Genomic DNA, 11,087 nt, shown 5'->3' with positions numbered 1-11,087 from the left:
ACTGCATGGTCTTAATGACCAATTGGGATTCTCTAGCTTTTTATAAATTTAAAATAAGAGGGTTCTTTGATGTGGGGTTCTTTGAGTTGCTGCTTATATAATATAGCTTAATTTGTTGTAACTGTCCCTTTATAATATTAAATATGTTTTTAATCTTTTTTCTTTTATTGCTTTTTATTTAATTAATTCCTTTTTTTGTGGTGGGCTCGTGAGTTTTTTCTTTAGAATGAATATGGGTTTCTCTCATCGAGTAATGTATATTTGATGAGATGTTATAATATATGTTTTTCTTATTATATAGTGTTCCAATTGTCCATTATGGTTTCCTATGATATGGGAGAAGAAATCAGAAGTATGAAGAACAAAAGAAAATATATAACCATAAAAATTATATATATTTTTTTCTTCTGATGTATATATAAGAAAACTTTTTTGCCATTATGAGGACATTCATCATTCAAGTCTGAAGGAGAAAAATTATAATAATAACAACACTTTTTCACCTCTTTTTATTAAGAAATATAATATACTTTTGTATATATAATTTTTTGTTTTTCGTTATTTTTTATCACTAATAACATATTTTTGTGTTTTTTGTCATATCAGGTTTGGATAGTCACTTTTCATTATAACTTAAATGTTTTTATTTGCTCACTAATATGTACTAGACTCAATAACAGGATAGTCCTGTTTGTAAATGTGACTTACTTCTTATTATATCACTTATTTACATATTGTACACATTATACTTAATTGAGTTACACATAGTCAATAGTATGGCTTTGTTTTTTGAAGACATCACTTTTTTGTATATGTTAATCATCTTTTTATGTCATTGCACTAATTACACTTATATTCACGTTTTATATATGGATGGTGTTTGCCCACAAATTTGCCCATAGAGATAATGGCCACACTAGTGTTGTGAGCATCGTCTGCCTCCGTTGTCGGCGCATGCCCAGTCGGGAGCCTCGCCTGTGATGTCACAGACGGCGCTATCGTGCTTTCTGGTGATGTTGCCGCGAGACTTGCAGCGGGATCGCCATCAATATGGCAGCTGGCGATGCGCCGCAGAGCGCTTGTGATTGGTATCCTGCCAAACTATTGCACTATAAAATGTAGCATGTAGCCCACCCACCTCATCACTCCCTGAAGAAACCACGTGTGAAACGCGCGCTGGAGTGTGAGGCGGCAGTGTTCACATACACAGTATGAATCCAGGTGGGTAATTCTTGATTAACCCTATACCTTCATGGCCTAGTTATTTCATGTTGAAAACACACTATGCACTTTATGTCTTTTCATATCAATCATTATAAATTTGGCCATATAATAACAAATGGATTTCTGGTAGTATGATAAAAAGCAGTGGGATAATTGACTATTTGAAATAATGCACTGCATGGTATTGTATTTTTTCTCTGCTTTTAAAAATCCCCCCTTTTTTGGATTGAAACCTTATATATTGTCTACTGTGTATGTTGATCTGCTTCCTCTGTAGGAATTTTATTTTGTTTTAATTTTGAATCATGTTGGTGTCTTTTTGACGTAATAAAAAATAATATATTCAATAATAATTTAATTTTGGAATCTTTTCTTAAGTAGAATTTTTTGGGATTAAGAGTAAATAAGCAGCCTGAGACTAGCAGCCAAGACTAAACTAGCAGCCTGAGACTAGCAATCTGAGACTAGACTAGCAGCCAAGACTAGACTAGCAGCCAAGACTAGAAATCTGAGCCTAGAATAGAAGCCAAGAGTAAATTAGCAGCCTGAGACTAGCAATCTGAGCGGAGATTAGCAGCATGGGACTAGCATTCTGAGCCTAGACTAGACTAGCAGCCTGAGACTAGTAGCCAAGACTAGACTAGCAGCCTGAGACTAGCAGCCAAGAGTAAATTAGCAGCCTGAGACTAGCAATCTGAGCCTGGACTAGACTAGTAGCCTAAGACTAGCAGCTAAGACTAGACTATCAGCCCGAGACTAGACTAGGAGCTAAGACTAGACTAGCAGCCTGAGACTACCAGCTAAGACTACACTAGCAGCCTGAGACTACCAGCCAAGACTAGACTAGCAGCCTGAGACTACCAGCCAAGACTAGACTAGCAGCCTGAGACTAGAAATCTGAGCCTAGACTAAACTAGCAGCCCAAGACTAGCAGCCAAAACTAGACTAGCAGCCTGAGACTACCAGCCAAGACTAGACTAGCAGCCAAGAATAGATAGCAGTCCGAGTCTCGACGGACTCCACGACTCCATCTTTCAAAGCTGTGTAATCCGCAGGCGGTGACTACTGGGGCGCATGCGCCGGCTTTCCCACTGCCCATTTATCTGACTTGCGCGCTGAAGCTGATTCAAAGCTGTGTAATCCGAAGGCGGTGACTACTGCGGCTTTCCCACTGCCCACTTGGTTGAGCCTAGACTGTATGGGCTCCTTCCAGGTCCTAACTGCAGCCCATACAGTCTAGCCCGCTCACTACTGAAGATGCTAGACTGTATGGTCTTGTGACGAACAGCCCACTGCTGCCACCAATATGTGAGGAGCGGCGGACCGCTGCAGCCAAATTGTGACGGACAGCGGACCCTGTGCCACAAATAGGTCACGATCCCACCACCGACACGGGTTTGTCAGTGGACGGAAGGACGTGACGCACTGCCAGCACACGGCTATCACAGGCACAGTGGGGGCTTATCTTAGTTATCCCACCACCGGCACCGCGTAACAAAATACAGTAAGTTAATCTTGCTCTAACAATTTACCGCAGGGGGGTATTTTGGATGCCCTATCACTGCTAACAACCTTCCAAGAACTGCGGGGATTTATGTATATCCCACTTTCTCAGTTCCACTTTGGAACTCGCAGCTCTCCGGTGACCCCCTTACCCTCAGGTCAGTCAGGGAACTGCACCTAGGATAATTAGTCACCGGACAGGTTGTTTGTTATGCACGGGTCACTAGACTACTGCAGTAAGGGAATTATCAATGCTGTGGCCGCAGCCCCTCATAAGACCTAGCCAGCCGTGCACACCATGCTGCCACCAGCCACGCTTTACTTAATCAAAGAGTTAATTAAGAGGGTCCACGGCAAACCCCTCAAATTAGTAGCGATTATCTAAAAAAGCGCATAGTTCATTTCTTAGAGCATGGAGGCAAACTAATAGATTTTTATCATTTATTCCCAAAAGGGCAGTGATTATACAGATAAAAGTTGCAATAAAGTTGAGACATAAAATATGTACAAATACAAATATAACATAAAGGGATTAAAAGACAGAAAGAAATTACACTTACAGTTGCATATTGTTTGTTAGGCAACCCATGTGGCTTGGGGGAGGGGTCAGACGTCCCAAGACATCTGCACATCTTGTCAGCATGAAAACACAGCTCCAACTGACTGGAATTTGGTAGGGAATACCTATAGCCTAGGGTCTGTGACCTCACAAAATGGGCGGTCTGGTGAGGTACAACCTCCCTCTCTCCAAGTTAGGATTTGGCTACAAAACTTAGAATAACTATATCTAAATGAGAAAAGCCCGTACCAACACACATAGGGCATCATTGTTTGTGATTTACTGAATAGAAGCCGAAGACACCAAGCATGCCATACTTAGGATACTCCGTTTTGTAGCAATCCATATCTCAGGTTCTGGAGAGATTAGGATTTTGCAAGACCCACCGTAGGGAAGCCAGGTCCGCGCAGATCAAAGAAATGTCCGTTTCATTTTTCTGTCATGACCGGAGCCTGCGCTAGGCTTCTTTTAATATCTCTCATTCATATGCTTGCCCCACATGGTTCAAACAAAGACATTCTTTTTCACTCCGCTTAATTAACATCCCTTGCAGGGGGAGGGGAGGGAAGAATTCCTCGGTGTGAGTTCAGATTTCACAGAGCTGCAAGCAGGGAGGCACTGGTCTCTGTGTGTGTGTGTGTGTGTGTGTGTGTGTGTGTGTGTGTGTGTGTGTGTGTGTGTAAGCTGTGGGCGAAAAGAGGAGGGGGAAGGAGGATGCTGCAAGCTTGTGACAGGCTACAATGTCCTCAGTAGAGTGAAATGGGAGATTTCTAGAAGGTTCTAGAAACATCATACTTTACTTTAACATACAGATCTTACAGACATTTTACGTTACACCTCCCCTTTTAGAGGGCGCTATGGAGGCATTACCTCTCGGTAATCGGCCATGCGCACCTCAGAGGGTTCGCCCCGGCGGGAAAACCCATCGGCATTGCCATGTTCACTGCCCTTTTTGTGTTGTACAGTAAAGTCGTACTGTTGAAGGGCAAGGCTCCAGCGGAGCAACCTTCCATTGGTTCCGGACACTGTGTGCAACCAGTTCAGAGGGTTGTGGTCGGTTACCACCGTGAAGGTGCACCCGTACAGGTAGGGCTGCAAACGTTGCAGTGCCCACACCATGGCCAGACACTCCTTCTCGATGATCGAGTATGCCACTTCCCTCTGAAAAAGTTTCCGGCTCAGGTACAACACGGGGTGCTCCAGGTTCCCCGAGTCGACCTGGCTGAGCACAGCACCGAGGCCAAACTCGCTGGCATCGGTCTGTACCAGAAGCGGGCGACTGCTGTCGACTGCTCTCAACACTGGAGAGTTGCACAGGGCTGCTTTCAAAGCTTGGAAGGCCGCCTCACAGTCATCGGTCCAGTTGACTGTTTGGGGTAGCCTCTGCTTGGTGAGGTCAGTCAAGGGTTTTGCAAGGGCGCTATAGTCTTGAACAAACCGCCTATAGTACCCTGCAGTGCCCAAGAAGGACTTCACCTGTTTCTTGGTCCTGGGTGGGCCAGGACGCGATTGCGTCCACCTTTTCTGGCTCCGGACTCATGTAACCCCCACCTACCCGGTGTCCCAAGTAGTGGACCTCGCTCATGCCCATCTGGCACTTTCCCGGCTTGATAGTCAGGTGTTATGATTGAGTCACCGAGGAGGAAAAAACAAAACACAAGCTCAGCCCAGAAAATCAGAGAGGTTGGAAACTAGCGGATTGCAGACCCGTAATCTTATCACACAACTAACAGTAGCCGTGGAGTGTTCCTACGGTGATCCTAGACACCTCGTCACAGCCGGAGAGCTAAATAAGCCTAAAGAGAGAAAAGGGAAAAACTGACTACCCCAGAGCAGACCCCAAAGCAATAGGCAGCCCCCAACATATAATGACGGTGAAACAAGATGAAAACACTAACACAGATAGAAAGATAGGTAGAGCAAACGATGGGGCCCAAGCTAACTAAAAAGGACAGGACAGAAAAGCTGCTGTCTGCAATCCGAGAAAACCCTGCTAAAACTATTACCAACACAACTGATAAGCAAAAAGGACCCTGAAGTCACTAGACTTCAAACCCTATATCAGCACTCAGAATATTCTGAAAGCAGAGCAAAAGAGAACACTGATCAAGGAATAAGAATCCAGCACACCCCCCAGCCGGGGATGGCTGAACTCAAAAAACAAGGTAAACAAAACCAAAACTAATACATTCAATAGCAGAGCAAAAACTTATCTTTGGGAAGCAGGAATCTGACTGGTCTCCAAGAATCCAGCAGAGAAATCACCAGCCACTCAGAAGGGCGCCGGCTGCCTTATATCCAGTCTGAAGTTCCTGATCCCCAATCACAATCCACCTGATCAGGTGGTTGGTTTCTTTCATCCAAATCAGCCTCACTACCTTCCTTCACCAAAAGAGGGAGATCCTCGGACACAAAAGGTGAATGAACAGATGAGCTCACAACAGTTAGGCCTGCCTGGTGAAGACGCTTGAGCACCTCCTGGAGATGCTGAAGGTGTTCCTCCCAAGTGGAACTGAAGATGGCGATGTCGTCCAAGTACGCTACCGTATACTCCTCCAGTCCCCGAAGCAGGTGGTTGACCATCGGCTGGAAAGTGGCAGGGGCATTTTTCATGCCGAAGGGCATGACCGTGGACTCGTACAGTCCAAAGGGGGTGATAAAGGCGGATTTCTCCTGCACCTCAGGGCTCAGGGGAATCTGCCAGTATCCCCAACTCAGATCCATGATGGATATGTACCTTGCTTTTGACAACCGCTCAAGCAGATCCTCGATGTGCAGCATCGGGAGGGCATCAGAGGTTGTGATGGCATTGAGCCCCCTGTAGTCCACGCAGAACCAGGTGGTTCGATCCTTTTTAGGCACGAGGACTACAGGTGAAGCCCACGTGCTTTTTGACGACTGTCGAATCACCCTCAGCCTTAACATCTCATTGATCTCTTGGCGCATGACCTGTTGCACCTCCTCAGAGATCCGATAAGGTGTTGGCCGTAGTGGGGCGTGATTCCCGGTGTCCACCTCACGAACCGCTAACTCCGTCCTCCCAGGTCGGTTGGTGAACACGGCCGGAAGGGTTCCAGAGCTTCCACCAACTGCGACCGCTGGGATACGGTTAGCAAACCACTTATCTCCATGTCCTCAATGGACCCATTGGCCTTGGCTTGGGCCAGCATGTCCAGGAGGGGATCTTCCTCCCCATCCTCGGGCAGGTTGCAGACTGGTAGGACGCAAGCTTCACGTTCGTGGTGCGTCTTCAGCATACTGACATGAAAGGCCTTGCGCCTACCCCGAGCATGGTCAAGCGTGACCACGTAGGTGACCGGGTTGAGCTGTTGGTGGACGACGTATGGGCCTTCCCAGGCTGCCTGAAGCTTATCCGTTGGTACGAGGGCCAGCACCCACACCTTTTGACCCACCTGGTAGGTCCGCTCCCGGGCGTTCTGGTCGTACCAGTGCTTCTGGTCAGCTGGAGCCTGCGTCATGTTGTCATGCACCATGCAAGTATAAAGGAAAGAGATACATCCATAAAGGGGAACTCCAGCACAAAATAACGTAGAAAAAGTACACAAATTTTAATGGTTACATGTACACAACACTGCAAGATAAAAACATTTAAAACACACAAAAAGCATGTCACAGTTATGCAATACTAACATAGTGACTCTCCCATTTGAAATACCCCTCTTTCATGTTAATTACATAGATGTAGGTATAGGTGTAGCAGGCTACTGGACAAACAACTGAAGCGCTAAGGCTGTGTTCACACACAGCGTTTTTTTTAGCAGTTTTTACCGCGGTTTTCACTATAAAACCGCTAAAAATAAGGTGCACAGTCATTTCTATGCATTTTGCACTTTTTGTGCTCATTGATGCGTTTTTTTACCGCGAAAAAACCACATCGCGGTAAAAACCGCAGCATGCACATTAATTTTGCATTTTTTTCCGCAGTTTAGGCTTCTCCCATGCTTTTAGAAACCGCTGCGGTAAAAAACGCATCAAAAAAACGCGCAAAAAACGCCGCGGAAAAATAGGTGCGGTTTCTGGGAAGGGATTCAGGTTTTTGTGCAGAAATTTTCTGCAACGTGTGCACATACCCTTAATATGTGAGCACTAACCATACTAAGATGAAGAAAGGGCCTACAAATAAAAGGCAGCACATTATACACAGCACCATGCAAAGTAGAGGATATAAAAAAATGCCAATTAATCAAGACAGCTAACAATGTTAAACTGGTCAATGGGGAATCAATAACCCCTAAGTAGAAAAAAGGCAAAAAGAACTCTTTGCATATCTAGAGATGAAATGCTGGGCAGAAAAGTGACCCAAAAATGATACCAGTAACCTGCGGGGTATACCATGGAGGGGAAGCACACCCCACGCGTATCGCCACGTCCTGTGTGGCTTTCTCAAGGGAGGATAAAGCGCTAGGAGTGTACACGCATGTCACCATTATATATACAAGAAACACCTGATACGTGATTAATTAAATAAGAAAAACTGACCTATGAGGCAAAGAGACGCAGCATAACGGCGGCCATCTTGTCAGCGTTCTAGGCATGTGAGTAAAGTTATTTGCACACATGGAGGACACAATTGGATACATTTGCGCATGCGCAATATAACGGCGGCCATCTTGTCCATGTTTCTCCACAGACAAATAAAGTCCTGACCTATGAGAAGGGGAAGTGCCGTATAGCGGTGGCCATCTTGTCGACATTTAAGGCATGTAAATAAAGTTGTTTGCACACATAAAAACTCTATTAGATGCATTTGCGCATGCACGATACGGCGGCGGCCATCTTGTCCATATTCTCAACAGACAAATAAAGTTATGCACAGCAAAAATAATAATAATAATAATAATAATAATAATAATAATAATAATAATAATAATAATAACAAATAAATACTGTTGTCACTGAATATTGCTGCACACGCACAAGAGTTACAACAATTGTCTTATGAGAAACCATACTGGATAGACAAAGTCAGTTTGTAAAACAAGATAGAAATGTCGCTTAATAGCCATGTATGTGATAAATTTGGGCATGCGCAGTGATATAATGACCATTTGGTCCACATATAAAAGCAGACAGATAAGATTGTTACAACAAAGAAATAATGAATCTTTCTGCACATACCCAAAGTAACAATAACACTCTTCAAGGGTCAAAGTGAATGAATGAATAGTGACCATTTAGTAACAAAAATGGAAACACCGCTTAATGGATGTATCAAAAACATTTGCACATGCGCAAAACGTCAACAGCCATCTTATCCGCATTTTGAAACAGTGAAGTGAGGTTGTTATATCAACATGGTAGATATTCCTAAACACATACAGCATGACAGAAACCATTTTTATCAAGAGTCCAAGTGAGATGACACATTGTGGGCGCCTTTAAATGCAATAGCGCGCGCACAGTATGGCAACGGCCATTTTGTCCATATTTTTCAACAAAGAAAAAAGGTTGTAAATGGCTGAGTAGTATGCACAAGATAACACCAGCGGTCTGATGTGGAGTCAAAGTAAAAAAACAGAATCCTTTTATGGCACCGCTTGGCAACCATAAACAAAACATTTGGGCATGCGCAGTATAGCAACAGCTATCTTGTCCGTGTAATGAGTTAGATAAGTAAAGGGTTTGAAGCATAATGATGGTAGATATTTCTGCACCCACAGAGAATGTCATATTATAAATCTTCCTAAAAGAAAAATGAAAGTATTTTATGAGAAGAAAAGAGATGGCAACACTGAACCATGAGCCACCAAATGACGCGTTACCAAGACAAAGCCCCTGAATAATATAGTAACCACACGACTGCAAACTTGGAAAAGACACATATATGATGTACAAGGGGTTCCATTATGTGCATTTGTAAAAAGAAGATTGTATGAGGTATGGTATTCTGCACAATATTTTTAATTCCAAAGCAAATTCCAAAAAAAGAGCCCATTATGATCATATGACAATATTGACGATGTGAACAAATGACAGAACCACAAGTTCAATAGTAAGACCACACACTGAATTAAGAACTAATGATATAATTGGTGAGTATCAATACCCAAAGAGATACCTTTAAAGACAATAATATGGTGCTGTGAATAATGAAGCACCAAGATGCCAACAGACATCTAAAAATCAATAAATATAGAGAAAAACTCCAAGATTAGGAGAAATCCCTAATTAAGCCACTAAACAAATATCAAGGCATAATGAAATACAAGAAGTAAAACTCATGGGGGCCTGGGCAGCCTGGAGGAACTCAAAGGGTAAACATGTCATGTCACAAAGCGGACAAAATGTGAAAAAAAAAGTCCAGAATCCAATATGGGTTTAAAATAAGAAAACTCGCTGTTGAAACTGTCCACGATGGAAGGCGCTGGATAAACTAGGGACAACTGGAGTTGGATGTCAGAGGATGCGGTATCCTGGTGAACAAATAATTGGCTGGAAATTCCATCACTGAGCAAATCCATAAACATCTCAGATTGGGGATATGGTATTGGTAGCCAAAGGAACCCTACAAAAAGAAAGAATAACACGGATTAACCATAGAACCCAGTGAACAAGAGTTCTTCATTAAGGCCTTCTGGGGCTGAACTCCTTAGATTATAAATCCATCGTGACTCTCTTCGGAGCAGCTCTTTTGTAAGATTTCCACCACGAATGTTGCCCAGAACTTGATCCACAACCAAGACCCGCATATTATGATATCTGCTAGCATGATACTCAAGAAAATGGTTTGCCACCGAAGAAATAGGCTTACCCTTTTCTCGATCTGTCTTTGCTTTATAAATATTAGAGACATGCTGCTGTAATCTACATCTTAATTCTTGGCCCGTTTGACCTACATAAATCTTTGGACAAGCGCAGATTAGAACATAGATAACATTCTTAGACCTGCAATTCGAATAATGCTTGAGCTTGATTTCTCCTGGGAAGACAGAGTCACTAAATCTGAGGCAACCATAAACGGGCAAATGGTACAATTCCCACAAGGGTAAGAACCAATTAAACAATGGCCTGAGCCAATTTTAAGTGTGGGTCTCTTGAAGTGACTGGTGGTCAGAAAATCCTTAAGATTTTTTGCTCTCTTGGCAACCATTTTAGGTTTGTCAGATAAAAACGGGTTTCAAGTTGGGTTCATTAAGTAAAATCCCCCAATGTTTAGCCAACACTTTATGAATCTCACGCCATTGGTTGTTATATGGTGTGATTAAATTGATAGTGCCAGCTGTATCCCGAGATTTAGGTTGTAAAAGGGATGACCTGTCGCCCACAAGTGAACTTTGGAAAGCTTTAGAAATAACCCTACGTGGATACCCCCTATCCATGAAGCAACGTGACAATTCTCTGGACTCCTTACGGAAATCTTGATCACTACTGCAATTACGCCTTACCCGCAGGAATTGTCCTTTCGGTATGTTGTTCCTTAGGTGACGGGGATGAAAACTTGAAAAGTGCAGAAGGCTGTTCGTCGCAGTGGATTTGCGGAAGAGCTTGGTCCATATCTCAGTGCCGATTTTCAAGTCCAAAAAATCGACTGATACGTCCGACACAGAAACTGTTAAGGAGATGTTCAAGTGATTACTATTAAGGAGATCCACAAAAGATAGACATTCTGCCTTTGAGCCGAGCCAGAGAACCAGAATGTCGTCGATATATCTGAAGCAACGAAAAATATTGTTTTGAAAAGCTTTCATTGGGCGCACCTGTGTCTCTTCCCACCACCCCAAAAAAAGGTTGGAATAAGAAGGAGCACAAGCGCGCCCCCATGGCAGTGCCAGAGATTTGC

At 43.5% G+C, this 11,087-nt stretch overlaps 1 long non-coding RNA gene across 9 annotated transcripts in view; it reads right to left on the bottom strand.

The window, feature by feature from the left end:
- Positions 1–3,154: 3,154 nt before the first annotated feature.
- The window catches only part of LOC141098481 (uncharacterized), an 86,311-nt gene continuing 78,378 nt past the window's right edge, over positions 3,155–11,087 (bottom strand). For 8 of the 9 annotated variants that reach the window (XR_012234254.1, XR_012234253.1, XR_012234259.1 and 5 more), the window contains 2 exons: positions 10,693–10,856; positions 3,155–9,812 (listed from right to left, as the gene is read on the bottom strand). This is a non-coding gene — a long non-coding RNA (uncharacterized lncRNA). The remainder of the gene's footprint in view (positions 9,813–10,692; positions 10,857–11,087) is intronic. The other variant, XR_012234258.1, reaches the window with a different exon arrangement.

Source organism: Dendrobates tinctorius, unplaced genomic scaffold, assembly GCF_039654945.1.
Source record: "Dendrobates tinctorius isolate UK_male_01 unplaced genomic scaffold, ASM3965494v1 ptg000092l, whole genome shotgun sequence".
NCBI classification, from domain to species: domain Eukaryota; kingdom Metazoa; phylum Chordata; class Amphibia; order Anura; family Dendrobatidae; genus Dendrobates; species Dendrobates tinctorius.
The sequence above is the reverse complement of the archived record's forward strand: the minus strand, read 5'-3'. Positions and strand labels throughout refer to the sequence as shown.